Source organism: Heterodontus francisci, chromosome 4, assembly GCF_036365525.1.
Source record: "Heterodontus francisci isolate sHetFra1 chromosome 4, sHetFra1.hap1, whole genome shotgun sequence".
In the NCBI taxonomy this organism is placed as follows: Eukaryota; Metazoa; Chordata; class Chondrichthyes; order Heterodontiformes; family Heterodontidae; genus Heterodontus; species Heterodontus francisci.
Window position 1 is genome coordinate 142,794,745 of NC_090374.1, and position 24,470 is coordinate 142,819,214.

Genomic DNA, 24,470 nt, shown 5'->3' on the forward strand with positions numbered 1-24,470 from the left:
GAAGACTATGGTTCTCTGGCAATGGTGCCGAGACCGATGGCCCTCTGGGCCTGGCTGTGAGGGTCCATCCTGAAGCGGACATATTCACTAGCACTCTGGTACAGGGCAATGGTGTCTTCCCTCATACAGCGGTCCACTGCTGACTGTATGACCCCATAAAGGTCGCCGGTAGGCCTCTGAAATGCTGCATAGGCGTCAAGCATAAGAACCGCTGTCACTATGAGGACTGCAGCCAGAGGATGTCGACCGAAGTCCATGGGCTGCAGGTCATCTTTGAGCAGGGCACAGAGACATGTCACCACCCTCTCTACATGTGTAATTGCCTCTGAAACTGGTGCTCTGACATCTGATGGCATGTCATGTGGGGCCTGTAAATGCACGGCGACCGTAATGGTGAGCTCCCCTTGGGGGCTGCTGCTCTCGACTAGGGACCTCTACATGGACTGCACCTGCCTGTTGATTTTGCCTCCGGTGCATACGGATGCTCAGGAGAAGTGGATCACACAATCTAGGATGAGCCATTCCCATTTCCATGTGATAAATAAAGTTCTATCCTTCATTAATTCAAAGGTTCATAACAGGACAGGGATTGGTGTTGATGGGTACATCAGCTGCTAACATGGATCAACTATATGGCGTGGCATGGCATTGCCCATCTTGGCCAACATTGAGAGAGGCACAGCATCGTTTCCCCCCACCATCCTTATAACCTTAACTCTCCTATCCTCCTACCCTTTCTGGCACCCTCCCCAAACACTGGGTGACTAAAGTGTCATTTCTCCTGCACAAACACAAACAAATGCCGAGGGTACACCATTTATGGAGGGAGGGTACATAGTACCTCTCTTCCAGTATGCAGAGTGAGAACCCTGAAAACAGAACTTACCTTCCGTCGCGAAACCTTCTGCCTCTGAGAACCTGCCAGCTTTTCTGTTCCGGACAGGACGGCACGTGACGGCTGCCCGTTCAAAGTAAAATCAGGAAGTGTACAGGAGAGGCAGCGTAATCTGCAGAGGTAAGTACCATTTTACATATTCTAATTGGGGTGCCACTGCTGAGCGGCGGGGTGGGGGGGGGCCTCTCCCCACAGAATTTTACCGCAGCCCACGGCATAGAGGGGCCGGTAAAATTCAGCCCTTGGTGCAAGCAAAATCATGGGAAGCAGAATTTTGGATGAACTCAAGTTTATAGAGGATATGATGTGGGAGGCCAGCCAGGAGTACATTAGAAGAGTCAAGTCTCGAGGTAGCAAAGGCATGAATGAGGGTTTCAGCAAAAATGAGCTGGGACATGCAGAGTCTAGCAATGTTATGGAGATAGAAATAGGCAGTCTTAGTGATGGTGCAGAAATGTGGTCTGTAGCTCATCTCGGGATCAAATATGACACCAAGATTGCAAACAGTCTGGTTTCGCCTCAGACAGTTGCCAGGGACAGTGATGGAGTTGATGGTTCGGGAATGGAATTTGTTGCAGGGACTGAAGGCAATGGTTTTGGTCTTCCCAATATTCAGTTAGAGGAAATTACTAGTCATCCAGTAGTGGATGTTAGAGAAGCAGTCTGATAATTTAGCAACAGTGGAGGAGTCGAGAGAGATGGTGGTGAGGTAGAGATGGGTGTCATCAGCATACACAAAAAACTATATGCTGTTTTCAAATGATGTCACCCAGGTGCAGCATGTAGATGACAAATAGGAGGGGGCCAAGGATAGATCCTTGGGGGACACCAGAGGTAATGGTAAGGGATCAATAAGAGAAGCCATTGCGAGTGATACACTGACTATGGTTAGATCGAAAGGAATGGAACCAGGTTCGTGTAGTCCCACCCAGCTGGAGGACAGTGGAGAGGTGTTGGAAAAGGATGGTGTAGTCAGCTGTGTCAAAAGCTGCAGACAGGTCAAGAAAGGGGGCGGCACAGTGGCGCAGTGGTTAGCACCGCAGCCTCACAACTCCAGCGACCCGGGTTCGGTTCAGGGTACTGCCTGTGCGGAGTTTGCAAATTCTGCCTGTGACTGCATGGGTTTTCGCCGGGTGCTCTGGTTTCCTCCCACAGCCAAAGACTTGCAGGTTGATAGGTAAATTGGCCATTGTAAATTGCCCCTAATGTAGGTTGGTGGTAAAAGAATGGTGGGGATGTGGTAGGGAATATGGGATTAATGTAGGATTAATATAAATGGGTGGTTGTTGGTCAGCACAGACTTGGTGGACCGAAGGGCCTGTTTCAGTGCTGTATCTCTCTATGACTCTAAGATGAAGTGATATAGTTTACCTCTGTTACAGCTAGATAGGATGTCATTTGTGGCTTTGATCATAGCCATTTTGGTTCAATGGTAGGGTGGAAACTTGATTGGAGGAATTCAAACATGAATTCCAGGAACGATGGGCATGGATTTGGGTGATGATCGCATGTTCAAGGACTTTGGCAAGAAAAGAGAGGTTGGAGATGGGACAGTAGTTTACAAGGATGGTGGGGGTCAAGAGTTGGTTTTTGAGGAGAGGGGTGATGATGGCACATTTAAAGTAGAGAGGAACAGTACCTGAAGAGAGAGAATCATTAACAAGATCAGCTAACATGGCAGCTGGGAGGGGTAGTTGGGTTGTCAGCAGTTTAGTGGGAATAGGGTTGAGAGGGGAGGAGATGGTTCTCATGGATGAGATGTATTCAGAGAGGGCATGAGGGGAGAAAGGAGAAAAACTTGAGAATGATGCAAGTTCAGGGCTAGGGCCACAGGATCTTCAGAGGAAGTTTGGCTTGGTGGACTAGTGGAAGGGAGAGAAGCAGCAGAGACAGATGATAGGATGGTCTCACCCCTGGTGACAAACGAGAGCATGAGCTCATCACACTTATTGTTGGAGATGATGGTGGATGAGACAGGGGAGAAGGATTTAAGAAGGTTGTTTGCAGTAAAGAAGGGAAGCTAGGGGTTATCTTTGCATTCCAGGTGATCCTGAAATAGTGAACAGTATTAGCAGCCAATACTGTTTTATGTGATCCAGCCAGATTTAGCAGTGAATGGCTAAATCAGTTGTCTGCCATATCCTTTCAAGTCTGTGTCCTTTGGGAGTAGAGCTGAGGGCTGTAGTGGGGAATGGCCAGGGTGAGAGAGAGTAATGGTTTTAGTGGGGTCTATGGCATTAAAGTTGGATGTGAGGGTGCAGGTGAGCAAATCAGTAACTGCAGAAATGTCAAGGCGATTGGAGTGCCCAAGGCTAAACAGTTGGGATTTTGAAAGTACAGTTGTAAGTGAATTGGGGAATAGTTTTTCCAGGGGAAGATACAGAAGGAGGTAGGATTGGAATGTGTAAGTAGGATGTGGATAGAAAGTGATACAAGGAAGTGGTCAGAGATGGCCTTATCTGTGAATGACAAGGTCAAGGAAGTGGCATGAATATGGCTTGGGAAGTTTACATGGAGGTCGAGATTAAGGGAGGATAAGAGGACAGTGAACTCAAAGGAAAGAGAGCATGATGAGTTGTGATGGAGTTTGAAATCATTGACCAAGAGAAGTTGTTTGCTGCAGAGGTTGAGGGAGGAAAGCAGAGAAGATATTTCTGTGAGAAAATACTTATCATACCTGGGAGGGTGGTAGGGAATGAGGATTTCAAATGAGAGGTGAGAGGGGTGGAACAAGGTGAGATGCTCAAAGGAGGAGAAAGTGCCAGAGAAGCAAGAGTCTGCAAGGTGTGATTTGGTGATAAGAGTAACACCACCACTGTGATAATCATGTTAAAGCAAGTAGTGGAAGTTTTAGCCAGGTGGGGAGGCATCGTTTAGGGACCATGATGTTGATGCAATTATCCACAATAAGTTCATGAATGGCAAGGGCCTGGTTCACAAGTCAGCTGGCTATGTGGAGCCAACAAAGGCACTCGGTCACAGGTTGGCTAGGGAGCTAAGATAGAACAGAATTAGCTTCTTACATTGAACTAATGCCACTGTTATGGGCCTGTGTTTCTAATCTTCCACAGGACTGCCCTGAAAACCCTTATTCATCCCCTTTTTCATTGAAAAACAGGGAAATTCTACACCCCAGTGTCATGAAGGCCAGAGTCTGAGCTCCCAGAGAAGCCCTTGGAGCAATCACCCCTTTAAATAGCCTCAGTGATGCCCAGTATTCTCCCCCTACTCCACATTTAGGCAAGCTGTCAATTAATAGCACTAGTGGCAATGGCAAACTATTAAATGATAATGATAGCACTTAACCAATTTTGCCTATTAATTGCACCCATGTGATTACACGTGCATCCATGCCCAAGGTGAATTTCTACCATGTATGTTTATATTACTATGAAATAAAGCAAATTATTGATTTGTATCAAGTTACATCTCATTAAGTGATTGTATGATCCATGTCTGGAAAGACTGAAGTGCGTGACACAAATATCCAGTTCAGATCACAAGAAGATGCTACTGTAATGTCTCAGTGTTACATGACTGTAAAAGTGGATACAAGACAGTATGAGTTATATTTTATAAAAGTAAGATGCTTGGACCACTTCTGAGAGCAACTGATCCCACTGAACCCAAGATATCTATGACAGGCCTGAATCCATAATAATCTTTACATATTTGATTGTATTTTTCTTTTGGCTACATCACCATTTCAAACACTGCAAAGTTCTTCATTTCCACTGTAGTGGTCCCAGCACAGTGCTGTAGTTTCCCCAAGTGTTGCTTGATATAGGAGCTTTTCCCTGTTCTCTAGGTTCATTCAAGACCTTCTCTCACCAGTTTTCTGAACTGTTTCATGGAAGAATCAGAGAGAGATGGAGATGGAGGAGAGAGGAAAAGAGAGAGAGGAAAGGTACAGGCAATTGACAGAGGGAAAGAGAGAGACAGATAAAAGGGAAAGGGAGAGATGGACAAAGGAAAAGAGAGAGAAGACAACAGAAGAGGAGAGAATGAAGAAAGGAAGAAGAACTAACGGTGAAGAGGATAAACAAAGAAAAGTGAAGGAGAGTTAAGTAAGGGAAGGAGGATAGCAAATGTGAGGGAAAGAAAGAACAGAATGAAAAAAGAGTGAGAGAAGGAAAGGAGACTGACAGAGGGAAAGAGGGAGAAAGAGAAAAAGGAGAGTTAGAGGAGGGAAGGAGAATTCTGTAATTGACAGCGATGGAACAAGTGATGCAATGGGAGAAGAAATAACAGCAAGGGAAATAAATGTTCCTATCCTCCTGTGAAAAGTCTAAGTTTGTGAAATGAATTTTAAAGTGAGGTAGGGTGCTGTTTTTAACTTCTTCTAGGCATTTACATAAAATACTTCAGAGCCCATTTTTAACTTGAGGTATGAATTTGAGGTATAGAGGCAAAAAGCAGGTGACAAACATCTGACAACTTGGACTGTGAAGTCTAGGAGATTTTAACTCCCGGACCTCATTTACATCCTGACATTGATGCCCGGTTGCTGTCATTGCCAGTGGGCGGTAGGCAAAATTGGCAGGGGATCGGGCAGCTGCTGAGTATCCATGGATACAGTTCTCATATTAAAATAAAGGTTTTTAAAGGAGTTACTGGTGCCTGGATACTTGCTTTAGCAAGTGGGCTGGAGACTGTGCAGGCCATAGGGAAACCCATGGTTAAAATGGCATATGAGTCCTGATCGCACCACTGGAGCACAGCAGTACCATTTAAATTAGGCAGACAGTCTTCTTATGACTGATGTCAGGTAAGTAGTAATCATGGGGGCAGGAATGAAGTGAAAACTCCTCACCCCTGTCCCTCCAGCACCCCCTCACCATTTCCATCAGGCAGGGTGGGTGTGGAGACTCATTTTCGATTCTTCTCTCCAGCCTTTGTGTGCAGTATCTTTACAATTGTAATAAACGTAGCTGGTTTAAAAAGCTTTCTTAAATGTTCTCACTCGTATCCCCAAGTGTATAGTGTTTCAGCTAGTGGGTGGTATATAAAAGCTGTGCCTTTCTGATGACTTTAAATAATAGCTTTGCCACTAGTTTCTGATAACAAAACACTAAAAATGAAATGTAACATTATCTGGGAAAAACTGATATGAAACATATTTTTTAAGGTCAGTAAAGTGGTGTAGAGTCTCGGCGCCAGAAAATGATAGGATGTGGATTGCTGCTGATAATTTGTCACCCAAACTAAGCCATGAAATTTTGGTGGGCAGAGCCAAGCACTTACCACAGGACAGAGAAAAAAGGAGAGTCACCACTTAGGGAAACTGGAAGGTGAGTTACCAAAGTCCACTCTTATATATACCTTAGTGCCCTGTTACTCATCTGTTCATCCATCCTAGTCAACGGTCCTCCATCACTAAAGAAAAACACAAAAGCAGATTCATCTCATTTGCTGCTTGTGGGATTTTGTTGTGCATAAATTGGCTACTGCATTTGCAATGTAACATGACTTCATTTCGAAAAGCAAATCATCGGTTTGAAAAACCGTTAGGATGCCTGAGGAATTTGATAAGGCAAGTGGCAGTGGGGAGGCGGTGGTGTAGTGATATTGTCACTGGACTAGTAACCCAGAGACCCAGGGAAGGAAATCTGCTGTCCTTACCTGGTCTGTGACTCCAGACCCACATAAATGCGGTTGACTCTTACATGCACTCTGAAATGCCCTAGCAAGCCACTCAGTTGTATCTAACTGCTACAAAGTCAATAAAAAAGAATGAAACTGGACTGACCAGCCGGCATCAACCTAGGCACTGGAAACGACAATGACAAACCCAGCCCTGTGCCAAAGTTGGGAGAGCTGTCCCAAAGACTAGTCAAGCAACAGCCTGACATAGTCATACTCATGGAATCATACCTTACAGACACGGTCATCACCATCCTTGCATATGTCCTGTTCCACCGGCAGGACAGACCCACCAGAGGTGGCAGCACAGTGGTATACAGTCGAAAGGGAGTTGCCCTGGGAGTCCTCAACATCGACTCCGGACCCCATGAAGTCTCATGGCATCAGCCCAAACATGGGCAAGGAAACCTTCTACTGATTACCACCTACCGTCCTCCCTCAGCTGATGAATCAGTACTCCTCCTTATCTAACACCACTTGGAGGAAGCACTGAGGGTGGCAAGGGCGCAGAATGTGGGGCACTTCAATGTCCATCACCAACAGTGACTTGGTAGCACCACTACTGACCGAGCTGGCCGAATCCTAAAGGATATAGCTGCTAGACTAGGTCTGCAGCAGGTGGTGAGGGATCCAACAAGAGGGAAAAACATACTTGACCTCATCCTCACCAATCTGCCTGCCGCAGATGCATCTGTCCATGACAGTATTGGTAGGAGTGACCACCGCACAGTCCTTGTGGAGACAAAGTCCCAGCTTCACATTGAGGATACCCTCCATCATGTTGTGTGGCACTACCACCATGCTAAATGTGATCGATTTCGAACAGATCTAGCTCTGCAAAACTGGACATCCATGAGGTGCTGTGGGCCATCAGCAGAAGCAGAATTGTACTCAACCACAACCTGTAACCTCATGGCCCGGCATATCCCCCACTCTACCATTACCATCAAGGCAGGAGACCATGCCAGGAGTAGCACCAGGCATACCTCAAAATGAGGCGTCAACCTGGCGAAGCTACAACACCGGACAACTTGCATGCCAAACTGCGTAAGCAGCATGCGATAGACAGAGTTAAGCGATCCCATAACCATCGGAACAGATCGAAGCTCTGCATTCCTAACACATTCAGCTGTGAATGGAGGTGGACAATTAAACAACTAACTGGAGGAGGAGGCTCCACAAATATCTCCATCCTCAATGATGGGGGAGCCCAGCACATCAGTGAAAAAGATAAGGCTGAAGCATTTGCAACAATCTCAGCCTCCTCCTGAAGTCCCCAGCATCACAAATGCCAGACGTCGGCTGATTCGATTCACTCCACATGCTTTCAAGAAATGACTGAAGGCACTGGATACCGCAAAGGCTATGGGCCCTGACAACATTGCGGCAATGGATGGGTGGTACAGTGGAGCAGTAGTTAGCACCGCAGCCTCACAGCTCCAGCGACCCGGGTTCAGTTCTGGGTACTGCCTGTGTGGAGTTTGCAAGTTCTCCCTGTGTCTGCGTGGGTTTCTGCCGGGTGTTCCGGTTTCCTCCCACCTCCAAAGACTTGCAGGTTGATAGGTAAGTTGGCCATTGTAAATTGCCCCTAGTGTAGGTAGGTAGTAAGAGAAGGGTGGGGATGTGGTAGAGAATATGGGATTAATGTAGGATTAGTATAAATGGGTGGTTGTTGGTCGGCACAGACTCGGTGGGCCGAAGGGCCTGTTTCAGTGCTGTATCATAAAATAAATAAATAATACGGAATACGTCTGCTACAGAACTTGCCGCACCCCTAGCCAAACTGTTCCAGTACAGCTACAACATTGGCATCTATCCAGCAATGTGGAAAATTGCCCAGGTACATCCTGTACACAAAAAGCAGGACAAGTCCAACCCAGCCAATTACCACCCCAGCAGTCTACTCTCAATCATCAGTAAAGAGATGGATGGTGTCATCAATAGTGCCATCAAGCGGCACTTACTTAGCAATAACCTATTCAGTGATACTCCGTTTGGGTTCCGCAGGGCCACTCAGCTCCTGACCTCATTACAACCTTGGTTCAAACATGGACAAAAGAGCTGAACTCAAGAGGTGAGGTGAGAGTGACTGCCCTTGACATCAAGGCAACATTTGACCGAGTATGGCATCAAGGAGCCCTACCAAAACGGGAATCAGAGGAAAACTCTCTGCTGGTTGGAGTCATACCTAATGCAAAGGAAGATGGTCGTGGTTGTTGGAGGTCAATCATCTGAGCTGCAGGAGTTCCTCAGGGTAGTATCCTAGGCCCAACCATCTTCAGCTGCTTCAACAATGACTTTCCTTCAATCATAAGGTCAGAAGTGGGGATGTTTGTTGATGATTGCACAATTCGCGACTCCCCAGATACTGAAGTAGTCCGTGTAGAAATGCAGATTGGTAGAAGTCAGATTGATTCTATTGAAAGTGTTTGCAAGTTGTTAATTGTTGAAATCCATCGCTGGAGAAGGAAAGCATCACTGACTGCTGGAATTAGACTATGGACTGTTCTACAATGGAAGAACATTTTTTCCCCATCGGACGGCTGTGAGAACTTGAAGCAACTTTGGGCTGTAAATTTGCGAGGACTCTAATTTTTTCTGTTCTAAATGTTGTTTATATCTTAATAGTGTTTAAGAATTTAGTTTTTCTAATTAAGCAGTTAATTTGTTGATTTAAAGACACCTGGTTTGGTTTGCCTCATTCGGGGGTTAATAGATAATACAATTTGGCTGTGTCTTTCTTTAATTTGCAAAGTTTAAAATGATATGTTAGGCGATCTGTGGAGGGACGGGATTGAATTAACGGTGTGTTTCTTCCACCAAAATCGGAATCGTATATTTTGACTGGGGGCTTTGACTGGAGTGGTCGGTCGTAACACAAGACACAAGTCAATAGTGTGATGGAATACTTTCCACTTGCCTGGATGAGTGCAGCTCCAACAACACTCAAGAAGCTCGACACCATCCAGGACAAAGCAGCCCACTTGATTGGCACCCCATCCACAAACATTCACTCCCTCCATCACCAACGCACAGTGGCAGCAGTGTGTACCATCTACAAGATGCACTACAGCAACGCACCAAGGCTCCTTAGACAGCATCTTCCAAACCCGTGACCTCTATCACCTAGAAGGACAGGGCTCGATAGGGTAGATTCTGGGAGAATGTTTCCCCTGGCTGGGGAGTCTAGTCTAGAGGTTACAGGCTCAGAATAAGGGTTTGGCCATTTAGGATTGAGATAAAGAGAGATTTCTTCACTCAAAGGGTTGTGGATCTTTGGAATTTTATGCCTAGAGTGCTGTGGATGCTTAGTGGTTTAATATATTCAAGGCAGAGATTGATATATGTTTCAATATTAAGGGAAGTAAGGGATATGGGTATAGTGTGAGAAGGTGGAATTGTGGTATATCAATCATGATCATATTGAATGGTGCAGGAGGCTTGAAGGGCCAATGGCATACTCATGCTCCTATTTCTTATTTCTTATGTGATAAAAAAGGAATACCCATTGCTAGTAAAAACTAAGACTGCCAGAGGGGAAGGACATTTGATCCTGAAGACTGAAAATTGACTATGGATTTCTGGAGCTGGAAAGAGCCTTTTTTTTGGCTTTTCAGCTCTGCAGTGCTGGACCTGCCTGAGAACAGGAGTGCTTCTCTGGTTCCACATTAAAGCTGCAGGCCACTGCTCTCCTCCTCCCTGACTGCCTACCCCTCGCTTGGGCTTACGGTTGCCCTGGTGCTGGAATTCCTGTTGGCCAGTCAACTTCTTCTTTGCATATTGCCTCTTGGGACACAACTGGTCATTCCCACCAGCCCATTCTCCACTCCATCTGACCCCCCTCCTCCACCCAGCATTCCAGTCACATCCTGATGATGCAGGAGGATCAATTTTGCATGGTCCTCTTGCTCATCAGAGTTGGTGTGGTGTTTTTCTTTCTGCTGAATGTCGGGTACAAACTAATTTCTAGGCCATTATGCGATATAGTTTCAACATGCTGTACAGATCTTTAGTTAGGCCACAGCTGTACAGAACTTTAGTTAGGCCACACTTAGAATATTGCGTGCAATTCTGGTCACCACACTACCAGAAGGACGTGGAGGCTTTGGAGAGGGTACAGAAGAGGTTTACCAGGATGTTGCCTGGTCTGGAGGGCATTAGCTATGAGGAGAGGTTGGATAAACTCGGATTGTTTTCACTGGAACGACGGAGGTGGAGGGGTGACATGATAGAGGTTTACAAAGCTATGAGCGGCATGGACAGAGTGGATAGTCAGAAGCTTTTTCCCAGGGTGGAAGAGTCAGTTACTAGGGGACATAGGTTTAAGGTGAGAGGGGCAAAGTTTAGAGGGGTAGTGCGAGGCAAGTTCTTTACACAGAGGGTAGTGAGTGCCTGGAACTTGCTGTAGGGGGAGGTGGTGGAAGCAGGTACGATAGCGACATTTAAGAGGCATCTTGACAAATACATGAATAGGATGGGAATAGAGGGATACGGTCCCCGGAAGTGCAGAAGGTTTTAGTTTAGGCAGGCATCAAGATCGGCACAGGCTTGGAGGGTCGAATGGCCTGTTTCTGTGCTGTACTGTTCTTTGTTCTTTGTTCTTTGAAAGTAAAAGCATGCTTCAATACAGCTTCATTGGTAAAAGTTAACAAAATGAGTTAACACCATCTGCAAAAATCAGATAGAAGAATGTCAAATGTTTGAAATATTTATACACTATTGCCACCAGCAGTAATTTCTAGACTACACTTCTCTTTCAAACCAGTCAAAAAAGTTTCCTGTCTTGTATTAGAAATAAAATATCCATGTACATTGTCACCAATTACACACTGCCACGAGTTAAAAAAGCAACAGTTAAAAATATGGTTTTCAGGAATAGAAGCTGGATTTTCCATGATCAAGTGTACCTGACTGGCTGCCAGCAGTCCAGGATTTGCAATCTATTAAAATCTCATTGATTATTAATGTCACTGCTTACATTTCCCTGTGAATGCTGACCACTCTAATATGGACAGTGTGGGTTCTCCATTGTTACCCAATGACTTTAACCATGCCTCTGCAAACAATCTGATACCAGTTTTGTAAGATAAGGAGCATAATTGGAAACTATGATTCACCCACAAGCCAGTGGTCTACATAAGACATCACATTAATACACAAAAGCAAAATCATAATTGTGAGAATCAACGCCACTCCAACCCAGTCCCTAATTTATTTATAAACCCTGACAATTCAATAAGTGCAGAAGGAATTCTCAATTTAATTCCAGTCTTATCTATCTAATTGTAGCCAGAGAATCACTGTACAACGGCTTCTCTTCCTGCTCCCACATCATTACCTCTGGTGTCCTCAATGATCTATCCTTGGTCCCCTCCTATTTCACATCTACGTGCTGCCTCTCGGCCACAACATTCGAAGGAACAGTGTTAGCTTTCACATGTATGCTGATGACACTCAACTCTACCTCAGCACCCCTTCTCTTGACTCCTCCATGGTTGCGACATTATCAGACTGCTTATCCGACAATCAGTTTATATGAGCAGAAATTTCCTCCACTTGAGTATTGGGAGGACTGAAGCCATTGTCTTCAGTCCCAACTCAAGACTCCATTCCCTAGCTACTGACTCCATCCCTCTTCCAAACAGCAATCTGAGATTAAGCCAGACTGTTCGCAACTTCGGTGTCACATTTGACCCCAAGATGAGCTTCCGACCTCCTATTTGTGCCATTACAAAGACCGCCTTTTTCCCACCTCTGTAACATCACCCAATTTTGCCCCAGTCCCAGCTAATCTGCTGCTGAAACCCTCCTTCATGTCTTCGTTACCTCTAAACTTGACTATTCCAACGCACTCCTGGCTGGTCTCCCACATTCTACTCTCTGTAAACTTGAGGTCATCCAAAACTCTGCTTCCTGTGTCTTAACTCACACCAAGTCCCATTTCCTTATCACCCCTGTATTCGCTGATCTACATTGGCCCTCGGTCAAGCAACGTCTTGATTTTAAAATTCTCTTCCTTGTTTTCAAATCCCCCCATGGCCTCGCCTGGAACATTTCTGGCTTCTGACCCCCGTATCACATCAGCATCAGTGACGTGACGTGATTTTCAAATGCAAAGGGTCTATTTGGCCCGGGGGTGGGTTCAGTGTCCAATCAGCTGCGCTGGCAGCTGCATGGAGGTGGCAGCTATAAATGCAGGGCCCTTTGAAAAGCCAGTGACAGCCATGACAGAGCTTGCCGTTCACTAAGGAGATGGCACTGGAGAGTTCGCAGAGGGACAGCGTGGCACGGGAGGCCCCAAGGTTCTCAAATACCTCTCTTGAGGTATTAACCAAGGCAGATGCTGAGAGGCGAGAGATACTGTTCCTGACGTCTGGCAGAGGAAATCCACCCAGAGTCACCAAAAGGGTAGTGACAGAGGTCAATAGTAGAGGAGTGACCAGGAGGATGTAGGTGCAGTGTTGGAAAAGATTCCATGACCTGATAAGGTCTGGCAAGGTGAGTGGTAAGCAACACCTAGGTGATAGGTTTCCAATTCTGTATACGTCAGCATGCACATGAGCTGAGCAGACTGAATGTCCATAGTTCTCCCGAACATCGTCAGATCAAGTGGCCAGTTGCATCAATGGGAAGTTAGGCACCCTCACATATGGGGTGCAATTGAGATGTGGGCATCACTGAAGAGTGCAACAGATCTTGTCAATGTCATGCTGTAATAGGAGAGGGAGGCCAGGCCACTCAAACATCATTCTCTCCTCATCCTGCAGGAAAAGAGAGCTCACAACAGTCACGAGATGTCTCGTACGGAGGGTGGTATGGCGGACCTCCACAGTCTGACAGCAATGGAGGAAGCCATGTTGGGCATTGCAAGAGTGCCATCACATCAGGCCATGGGCGATGGCAAGATGGGAGGCAGTGAACAGCAGGGTCATTTGACTGCTCCGTCTTCAGGTGAAGGGCATGGAGGCAACTCCTGTCCAATGTGCGCTGTGGCTCTTTGACTGCTATCATCTATAGGGTTGGTTGTGCTGAGGCACTTGCTGAGTAGCCCAAGTTCTCATCACCTTCTTGTGTTTCCAACAGAACTAGTAGTGGAGCAGGAGCAGAATGTCCCAGCCCAGTCATCACTACCTCTTTGGCGTCGGAAGATGTTCCTGAGACTGCACCGTCACATCATTCCTCAGCACCTTCCACCAGCGCAGACACACTCACCTCGGCTGGGCCTAAATCAAGATTAGAACGGGGAGCACTGGGTGAGCAGCACATCACAAATGAGCAGGAGGAGGAGAGTGAAGCACAGTAGGCTGTGGGCAGTTCCCCTTTGGAGGGCAGAGGACAGACACAGCCACGCTCTGCTGGGTGAAGATGCTGAGCCTCAGGTGTCACACACAAGGAGGGTTTTTCTGGAGTATCAGAAGCAGATGAGTTCCGAAATGTCAGAGATCCCTGAGGTATTACAGAGCCATGGGCACTCAATGGAGGAGTCCATGCAGTGCATGTGCACTGTAATGACTTTGGGATTTGAACGCATGAGTTCCTCCATTGAGAGAGTGGCCAACCTCTTGGAGAGCCAAATGCAGCACCACTCTGAGTGGATACAGGAGCAGCACGCTGATATGCACAGGAAGAGTAAGACTCTTTGTAGCATTGACCGCTCAGTGTCACTGATGGTGCAGAGCTGCGTGGAGTGGATGCCAGCTGTATATATCTGGTGGCCTCATACAACCTGCAAAAGTGCCATGAAGGGACTGAGGCAGTCAGGGAGGCTGATTAGGGGGCCATCCCTCAGGGAGCACTGGCATCATCCCTCACCACCATGGCCCCTCTGACTGAGGAACCATCCATGCTGCAAGGTCCTGTGACAGAGGTTGCCCCTGCAAGGACACAGGCGCAGCAGCCTGTAGAGGAGCCCCTATCGGCAACTCCATGATGAGGACGGGAGCCACGGGCATCGCAGCCACCTGCAGAGACAATGGGGTAGACTGTGTCCACCTCATCCTCAGCCACAAGGGACATCATAGGAGTAGGCATGAGCGCAAGGTGCCACATAGGTAGTTACACTTTTTGGGTCACTTGGGTGAAGTTCTCTCAATTTGTTTGGTCATTTATTTACCCTTTAATAATAATAATCGCCTCTGGTCTTGAATAGACTTGTGTCTTCATCATGTTTGATGACAAGAGTGAAGTGCAGGTTGTGGGAAAGGGGTGAAGCCTGGGTCTAGGGCGGCCTCATGGTTTGTGATGTGGGAGAATGTTGGTGATGCAGATCCCATTCTCAAACCTTTTGGGTGTCAATGGGATTCCTCAGATGTGTCCGCTTGCTGGATAATCTCTCTCTGTGATGGAAGTTGAGTTACAGAGTCATCTGTCATAAGGGCTGTGAGGCGCTCAAGTGAAACATTGCTGAATCAGCATCACCCTTGCGACCAAGCCACCCTGCCAATCTCTGAGAGGTCTGGGAAGGCCTCAGTGGCCTGAGCACTGGGCACCTCTGCAGCACCCATTATCCTCTCTTCCTGTTCTTCCTCCTCCAAGGAAGAGAGTGGTGTTCCAGGTCTTCCTCTTCATTCAGATCCAGGGCTCTTTGCACAGTCATGTTGTACAGCACTCAGTAAGTGACCACAATATAAGACACTTTGGCTAGGTCCTACTGGAGGGCACCACTGAAGCAGTCAAGGCAACGGAAGCACATCTTCAAGATGCAAATTGTCTGTTCAATGGCATTTGTGGTAGGAGTGGTTCAGTTGTAGCGCCTCCCTCCATCCATGTCTGGGTACCAGATGGGCCTCAGGAGCCACCTCTTCAGAGATAATCCTTAAACCCCAGTAGCCACCCACAGAGTTTAGATGTTGGCCTGAAGAGATGCAGCACCTGAGACACTCGCAGGATCAAGGAATCATGATAGCTGCCCGAAAACCAGGCACACACCTGCAAGAAGTGTTTCCTGTGATCACAGACCAGCTGGACATTCAATGAGTGGAAGCCTTTTCTATTCATATTTGACTGGCTGGTCTGGCGGTGCCTTGATGGCTACGTTGGTGCAATCGATGATGCCCTGAACCTAATGGAATCCATTGATGGCTGCAAACCCAAATGCCCTATATGCCTGCGATGGCCCATCTCTCTCAAAATGGATGTATTCCCCTGCCCTCTGGAATAAGGCATGCGTGACCTGCCTGATGGCATGATCAGCTGCTGACTGAGAGATGACACCCAGATCCACAGCTGGAACAACCCGGTTACATAAAAATTCAGGGCAATGGTCACCTTGACGGCTGCAGGTAGGGAAGTGCCAGAAGTCCAGGACCATCTGCCTGGATAGGCGCAACTTCCTATGGCACTGGTGCTCTATCATTTACAGGTAGCTGACTCTTGTGGGTACACCCAATGTCTTGGTAGCCCCTTCTTCCCCTTGCACCACCTCACCGTGCTCCTCTGGCCTCCTCCTGTCCAGGAGGTTGCATCTGCTGAAGCTCCTCCTTGCTATTCTGTCTAATGGCAGAGTCGCTGCTCCCATCTCAACTCCTTCAGCTGGCGCTTGTTCATTCACCAGGGCTTCCTCTGTGAACCTCTGCTGCCTAAATGAAGCCTGTTTCATGCCCCTTTCAGGAATTCTACCACTCACTGCTCAGAAATGCAAGCCTCTCGGTACCAGCGATGGTAACTGTGTGCCACAGCTTGACCAGCTGAGAATTATTCTTTTCTTCTTAACTTTGTGGACCTATGCATCCATTCGCCCTCATGGCTCCCCACAGTGTTCTTGACAGCTGCATCCTGATGTGTTCCAGACACTGCGTGTTCCCCGTGCCTCCCGATTGAAAATTTGAAATTGCTTCTCTCAGGCCCCTTAATGAGCTCATAAGCAAGCTCAACATCCAGATAATTGGAGATCAGCAGGTTCCCCATTCCCCCCCTCCCACTCCCACCGCCCTCCTTTTGAAACTTGCGTCATGTTCTGGAGGCAGCGGGATCACGAATCATCTGGGAACACGGTTTTCAAATGGCACCTGACCCCCTCCCGACACCAAGTGGATTTGAAAATCCAGCTGTTTGTAGAACATTCTATATGTGGTACTTTTTAAAATATCTTTATATTAAACCATGATAAAAATAATAGAATAGTAGTGTCAGATGTGACCAAGGGAATAATATCATCATTGTAGTGTCCATCATATACTTTCAGTAGTTTGCAAACACATATTTAGCATCTTTCATTTAAAACACTTCCCAATCAATAGGCTTCTTACCAATATAATTCTCTAGTTAACTGCTCGCTGTAAGTTGGCTAGAGTTGTAGCTGAGAGCTGTGCTGGTGAACTATGAAATTTGCCATTGTAAATTTATACCCTGTAACACAGCTTTAGTTACTCTCCTAGATTCAGCAATACTGATTACTTCTATAAAGGATCCCTGTGTCTTACGTTTAGGAGTGTGCCTGTACTGTTCGATATTTAATCATATGATAGAGTAACTTGGGTACAGAACAATAGTATCCACTTGGGATCTAGCTTGGATATTCATGTCTTTCATATGTGCATTCATGTGTGTTTCTCCAAACTTACAGTCAGCAAACTGATACAAATCTTTAAGCTGCTTTATTTTACAGCAGCTAGTGAACATACAGAGTGTTATGATGTTATAATAATCAATGCTCATTTATGTCATTTAATTTCAAACCTCCTCTTGTGAATATGGAGAAAAAATGCATGCTGCACTCCCACGTTGCTTGGCTACCGTTTTTGCTGGTCAGCCATCTTATTGTGACAAGCCCTGAGCTTAAAGTGAGCAAGTTTCCTTCAGTAGGATGGCTCCCTTCCCAGATTTAATGGGAATGACTGGTTAAGAAGATAGGTTTTTCTCTCGTTTTCATTTCTTCCATGGGTAATGTTTGGGCTCTCTCTCTGACTTCTTCCCTGTTCAGTGATTCACCTGTGGACCTGCGAGTAGACCCAGCTACTGCCCCCAAGCCCAAGAGTAGATTTTGAGCAAATACCTCACGTGGATCTTAGATGACAAAAGTTGACTTTAATGTCTAAAATAACTTTCATTAGCTAAAGCACTCTGATAAATAACTCTTCATCGATATCCTTGTCTACAGTTCCCAGCTCTGCTGTTCTGTAAATTTACCTCCTTGAGATCTATTTTTAACTTAATTTTGGTACTTTAACATAGATTACACCAAGCTTCTCCCTTGGAAGCACAGATAGAAATCCCAAAACATAACAAACATCTTACCCTTGATGGAAGCCGTGCCCTGGCCATCTGACTGGTTAATTGAAAATCCTATTTCAAATATATGAACCAAACTTCCTGCCAACTGTTAATATATTTCAAATTTCAAAACTCCCAGGAAGGCAGTAGACTGCCAGTCATTGGAGGCAATATCATCCCAATATTTTATTTTATTATTAAACTCTCAGATTATCACATCACGCAGGACTTAATTAAGTTTTTCATGGGCTGCACCGAATGCTTTTTATACTTTAACTACCACTGTTGAATGGTGGGGGAATCATAAGCTTGCTAAATTAAATGACCATATTTCTTTCTTAAAGGATTACTATTGTTTTCCTGTACAAAATGGTTGTCTTTCGTTGAGTACAAGATACATGTAACATTCTGAAAACATTCAAAATATCTTACACATCTGCTGATTCTTTATAACCCGAGGCCAAAATGGAAATGCTTGTGCTTTGATTAGTGACTCATTTTTTTTAGATGCTGAATATGTGCTTGCAGGCACTGATATTCATTATGTCAGTAAAAGAGCTTTCTGGGTAATGTGAACTTTACGTGCATCTTGCCAGTAAATTTAAAACAATCCTTAATTTGTTTCCAATTCCCTAAAATATAGAAGAATGCCGAGCACACTGAAACTTTTGAGAAGCACTTGCTGAATTTCTAACTATTTGCAGTAGGCACTGAATTAAGTTTAGGGATTCCTTTCTTCCCATGCATTTCCACTCAACCTCTTGTACATTATTTCCAGCTATTAAAAGATTGTGCGGCACCATCCTGGGTAGAAAGGAATAGAAAGACAAAGGCAGAATGAAACAAACAGAGGAAAGAAAGAGGGAAGACAGGCAGGTGGGCTGTGGAAAGTTAAAAAAAAAAGAGGGATGAGAAAAGAAGTAAGTTTATAGGAAGGGACCAAAGAAGAAAAGGAAAAGGTTTTTGATAGTCAATTGGGAGAATCCCCACAGAAATTCATCCACTATATCATTGCTACTTGACTGCATTCACACAAAAGGACTAATGGCTAAGATTATTCATTTTCTAGATACAATGTGGTATTGATTATTAGTGCAAATCGGATAATGATTTACAACTCACTTTATAAGAGCCTCACTGTCAACTAGCACTGGTTCAGTTTGTTAATTTCTTTCCTTTTTTTCTCTGAATGCTGCCATTATCCATTCTCTTTTTTAACCCTTAATATTCAATAATGGGTTAAGTGCTGTATGAATGTGCTCAGTCCCGATATGCAGGTTTCTCATAGCTTGTGGCTACTTCAATGTAAATTTGCCATATGTGCTAAAGCCAGCAGCCCGGAAGATCTGTTTTTATACCAGTCTTTCTCAGTTCCATGTTATAGCAAATCTGCCAGGATTACTTTGGGCCTACCACAGGATGTATAACATTTACATTTCAGGAGCCAGCAGTACTTACTTGGGTTTCACTGCATAATAGGCCAGATGTTGGTGGAGTGGTGCATCTCCTGGCATGCCCTGTCATTTAAGCTTCTTTCTGCATCAATCGGAAAGAAATGTTTATGCAGTAACTCACTGGAAGTGTGAGCTTTTAAAATAGCGAGGGGAACAGGGCATCGGGTACCTTGGTGAATGGCAGATCAACTGTCTATCACCTCAACCAATAAGATTTTAAGATTGAGAAATTTAGTAAGTACATGTAAGGGTTAATGCTGGAGACAGTGAGAGCAACCCCTCTCACTGTAAGGGTAATGATGTAAGTCACATGGTCCTGGGCTTTGGAAGAAGAGAGTAGCAGCACTGAGGATGATGGCTAAGGAGGCTTGAGGAGAGTGTAAATAGAGATGTGTAAATAATAAAAGAGTCATAGTTGACCTTATCCAGACTCCAAGACTTTCTCAATAATGCCCTAGTTACACTACAACCACAACAGCAACACACAACATGGTGGCACTTGTTAAAACAACCAGAAAGTATTGAAATCACCTGACCTCGTGAAATAGTGCCTAGAGAACAGCAGATCTCGTCGGGACACTGCAACAAGCTCCAGAGCTGCTCCGTAGTCGAAGAAGGTGCAGACAGTCAGTGAATCAGTCATGCAGCCTTTTAGACTGCACCACAGTGGTCTGCATCGAAACATTCAGGTTCAGCGATCGGGTTTTGAGTGTCAGCATTGACAATGGTCCAGGATCGAGTTAGAGAGGTTTTAAAAGGGCTTCTTGTTGGATTAACGGCGCACTGAGTTGAAAAACCAGGGAGAGAGGTCGATATCAGGTGAAAAGGCGAATTGGGAGTCGGACGATGTCGGCAACCATTACTCCGCCAGACCACGAAGAAAAAGCACGGGAATGGTCAGAAAGCACGGGAAATCCCCAGAAAGACCATAAACACCTCCATTAAAGCCAGAATGATTTAAAAAGAAAGGGGAACACCCTAAAAAATCCTAACAATGCCTAGGAAAGCAAAATGGATCTGAAATTTGGAATACCCGACAGCTTCCACAATCAGGAAGGACCCAATCAGGTACAAATTGGTCCTTATGGAGAAAAAAGATTCCTATGATTTAGGATTGCTTCCTAGCTCCATATTAAATCAAAAGCAGAACAAGTAAATACCCTCTTACTGTCAGTTCTGATGAAGGGTCACAGACCCGAAACATTAACCCTGCTTCTCTTTCCACAGATGCTGCCAGACCTGCTGAGTGGTTCCAGCATTTCTTGTTTTTATTACCCTCTTATACTCGATGGGTGCAATTGCAGATGACGTGATTGTGAGGCAAGGGATAAACGAGGCTTCGGATAAATTTGAGAATGTACTCCAAGCCTTTGACAAATATTTCAATTTACACAGCAACAAAATTCACAAAAGAGCAATATTTAACAAGCGAGTCCAGAAGATAAGCGAATCCGTAGATTCTTTTATAAATTATCTGTCCAGATTGACTGAGGGATGTGACTACGGAGAATGAAAGGCAAAACTGATCAGGGACCGAATAGTTGTTGGAATAGCTAATGACTTTTTGTTAGATTTTTTGCAGTCCAAAGATGACTTTACACTCATTCAGATCGTATGACAGGCTGAAGTCTGAAAACAAAATAGAGCCATTCTGTAAAGAGGAGCCTTGGATTAAAAGAAATCCAATGACTGTACAGTTCTTGAAGCCAAAGACGGAGAGGCAATTGCAGAGAAGAAGACACACACAGGTGAGAAGGTGCATGACACCGGGAAATCATGCCAGTGCTGAGGAGCCAGGAAGACCCACAGATGGGAGTAGTGTCCTGCTAGTAAAGCGGAACGTTTCAACTGTAAAAAGACAGGCCATTGTAGGGAAATGTGCCGGAGCAAGACCCCTTCGCTCAAAATAGCACAGCAAAAGATCTTCACACAAAGAGCAGTAAATGAAGTGCATCAACTTCCAGAAAAAAAGGAACCAGGAGATTTCGTAGGAGGAATTAATGACCCATATCAAGGATTTGAACATCTATGTGAACGGACACCTAACGAACTTCAAAATGGACACAGGTGTTCCTGTCACCATTCTGTCAGACCAAGAGCCATGGTTGATGAGACATTGCCTACAACCGGCAGACACACAGTTGTATGGTCCAGGTGGGACCCAACTGAAAATGAAGGGTAAGCTTCAAGCAACTCCCCAATATAGAGGGAGACAAATTATGGAAACCCTATACGTCTTGCAAAACCAATAATTTTACTTGCCACATAGAAAACCATGCTTAGATCTGCATCTGATCAAGAAAATTGATGAAGTCAAACTGCCACAGGTAAACAGTTGCTTTCAAGCAGACTACCCAAAACTTTTTACAGGTCTCGGAAGACTCAAGATAGAGTATAGAATCACACTTAAAGAAAATGCCAGACCAGTGTGTATCTACACACCCAGAAAGATACTGCACCTATTGATGAACCACGTTCAAGAGCAGATGGAAGAGATGACCAGAAAGGGGATCATTTCTGCTGTTTTGCAACCAAAGGACAAAACATGGTTCAGCCATGGCTCCTGTCCCAGAACAAAATGGAACTCTGCGCATTTCTGCAGATTTAACGCAGCTTCAGAAAGCAGTGGCACATGAGATTCACCCAATTTTCCCAGTGGATGACAGCTTAGTGAAATTGTCTCAGAGCACCATGTTTACCAAACTCAATGCCAATTGTGGGTCTTGGCAGGTTCCCTTAGATGAGACCTCAAGATTACTAACCACATTTATAACACCTTTTGGGAGGTTTTTGTTTCAATCGGTTACCGTTTGTGATAACTTCCACACCAGAAATCTTTCAAAGGTCTATGTCTAACATCATAGAAGGGCCCAAGGGTGTTATTTGTCACATGGATGACATCCTGATACATGGGCAGTTAGCAGAGGAACATGAACACAGAGTTTGAACAGTTTTACAATGACTTCAAGAAACAGGACTAACTGTGAACGAGAAGTGTGAATTTTGCAATACCTTAATTTGTTTCTTGGGACACATAGTAAGCAGTAAAGGTATAATGGCAGACCCAAAGGATATCTTGGAATGTCTACATCAAGGCCATATGGGAATAATGAAGTACAGAGCAAGGGCACAATCATCAATGAGGTGGCCAGGAATATTCTAAGATATTGAAAATCTAATCCAGAACTGCCAGATCTGTGCAATACAAAGACCAGAACAACATGAACCTCTGATAACTATTCAATTTCCGACCAGACCATGGGAACGTCTGGGTATGGATTTATTCATGTTCAATGGGAAGTCCTACATAATCATCATTGATAATTTCTCAAGGTGGATAGAAGTGTAAAGGTGGCATTCAACGACAACAGAAGCAGTTATAAGAATTCTACAAGAAATCTTTGCAATACATGATATCCCTGATGAAATACTGTCAGACAAGGACCACAGTTTGCAAATTAATATTTCACTCAGTTTGTGACAAGAATGGGATTTCAACATCTCAAAAGTTCACTACATTATCCACAGTCGAATGGTGAAGCGCACAAAGGAGTAAGAACTATAAAGTCCTTATTGAAGAAGAATGAAGACCTTCTAACCTCACTTCTAATTAATCGATCTACACTGTTGATGTGTGGACCATCACCTGCAGAGTTACTGATGTGCAGGAAGATAAGAACACAACTTCCTGTGTTGCCTAAAAAAAATGCTTCCAGATTGCAGGTCCAGGACTATGAGAGAGTAAGAGACTGGGAAAACTCTTATAGAAGACAATAAACTTGAAATTACTGAGACCTGGTTGGGGGGGATGGGAGTGAGAAAGGGTAGTAGATAAAGTCAAGAATGCATATATGTTTAAGAAAATGTTGGATAAAGACTTGCAGGGCGTAGTAATATAAGGACATGTAAGGGTTAATGCAAGAGACAGTGAGAGCAACCCCTCCCACTGTAAGGGTGATGATATAACAGTCACATGGTAATGGGCTTTGGAAGGATGCTAGTTAAGGAGGCTTGAGGAGAATGTAAATAGTATTGTGTAAATAATAAATTATTAGTTGACCTTATTCAGACTCCGAGACTTTCTCAATAATGCCCTCGCTATGCTACAACTGCAGTAACAACAACAAACAACAAGACACAGATGGGGAAGGGGGGTGAATGAGAGTCATATCAGGTATAGAAAGAGAAATAAAGAGAGGAAAAGAAAGACTGGATTCAGAGACAGAAAAAAGAGACAGAAAGGAAAATTAAAAGAAAAGTTAAAAAGACTGAAATTTTGCAGTTTTAAAATCTCTAACATCAATTGACTACATGCAGGAATGAGTTTGAACCATTTAAATTGTTGCGTTTTCAGGCCAAAGACGTTGATCGTCATTGTATTAACAATTATAATGTTGTTAAAGAGACACTTATACTCTTGATTATCAGACTTGACTTTCAGTGGTGAGTTTAATGAGCAATTAATGTGAAAATCCAGCAAGTTTGTACAAATAATAGGGAGGCTAAGGGCAAAATACCATTTGTGCAAAGCAAATAGCGGATTGACGTAAACCGACCTGCATATTCTCAAGATTCACAACTCATGGAGTATCTCTTAATCCCCTGAACTTGTTGGAGGTATCATGCTATTATTTTTGCAGCAAGATCGGGCCCACTAAAGCAGTGTCTGTAGTTATCAGCCTCCTCTTTTTAAAAAAAAAAGAAATCAAAGTAACGAATGAAAGGCTGGGATCAACTTAAAAATTGTAACATTTTTTTCTCTGTCATTTGACTGGAAATTGTATACTGACCCCTTACATAATGTTGTTCTGATGGCCCTGCTTTATGTCTGTGAAACCTAGACAATGTATTCACACCACATTAAGAGCTAGAGCCATTTTCACCTAAGCTGCCTGAGATGACTGATTAAGATCAGATGGCAGGGAAAGATCCCCGGCACTGAAGTTTTTAAAAAAGTTGGCATGTCTGGAATAGATGCTGTAATCATGAAGGCAAGGATATGATGTTCAGGTCTGTAAGATTACAAATCTCTCAAGCTACAGTTTTCTGCAACTTGAATTAACCATATTTTACATACCAGAATACTTTGCAAAACCAAAAGTCTTTTTGAAATAGAGTAAAAACTGCTGAATGTTGCAAACTGTCTTCCATAGATAAGTGAGGCCTACTGTGTAGTGTTCTTGGGACTGGAGTGAGATTTAGCCAAGATTAGTAAAAGATAGGCTGAGACAGCATGCTGTCGAAACAATAGATTCTCCTTTATCCTT